The sequence below is a fragment of the Austrofundulus limnaeus genome, unplaced genomic scaffold, assembly GCF_001266775.1.
Source record: "Austrofundulus limnaeus strain Quisiro unplaced genomic scaffold, Austrofundulus_limnaeus-1.0 Scaffold142, whole genome shotgun sequence".
Taxonomy (NCBI): Eukaryota; Metazoa; Chordata; class Actinopteri; order Cyprinodontiformes; family Rivulidae; genus Austrofundulus; species Austrofundulus limnaeus.
This window is the reverse complement of record NW_013952544.1, coordinates 426,038-426,647: the sequence shown is the minus strand read 5'-3', so window position 1 is coordinate 426,647 and position 610 is coordinate 426,038. Positions and strand designations below refer to the sequence as shown.

Below are 610 nucleotides of genomic sequence, written 5' to 3'. Positions count from 1 at the left end.
TCTGGGTCAGACTCTGGCTCCCACATGTAAGGCTGGATGGACAAGTCTTCCCTTGTTGACATCTTTTAATTAATTTGTAAATTTAAAAAATGATGTCGTAAACCCCTCTAGAATGAACCGGTCTGGAAGATACTGGGGGCGGGGTGTGAAGTGCCTCTTTAGCTTTAAAGAAACAGCCTCAAAACGAGTTGATCTGAGATAAGCCTCGGAAAAGGGGCGGGGCTCGTGGGGTTGAATTCAGACCAAATTGTTGCAGTTCCACTTTATGTAGACCCCAGCTGAAGAATTTAATGCAGGATATGTCTGCTTCAACAGTTTTAAACTGGACTCTGCTAACATCTAATAATATATGGTCTCCATCTGCTCTGGGACAGAGTTTGGTTGTTTTCCAGTCCTCTGCGAAAAGTTTTGTTTGTGTATTTCAGCTCCAGCTCAGTGATGTAAACATACTGTAACACATGACTGGACACGTTCATTTTCACAGCAAGACTGAGCATGTTTGTTTCTATTAACACATTCACTGACCAAAAAGCCAATAAAAAACAACATTTTACCTTGTGTGTGTGTGTGTGTGTGTGTGTGTGTGTGTGTGTGTGTGAGGGCTGACTCT

At 42.5% G+C, this 610-nt stretch overlaps 1 protein-coding gene across 2 annotated transcripts in view; it reads left to right on the top strand.

Moving 5' to 3' along the window:
• Positions 1-610, top strand: part of klhdc8b (kelch domain containing 8B) — a 149,677-nt gene that overhangs the window by 34,264 nt on the left and 114,803 nt on the right. The window lies entirely within an intron of this gene.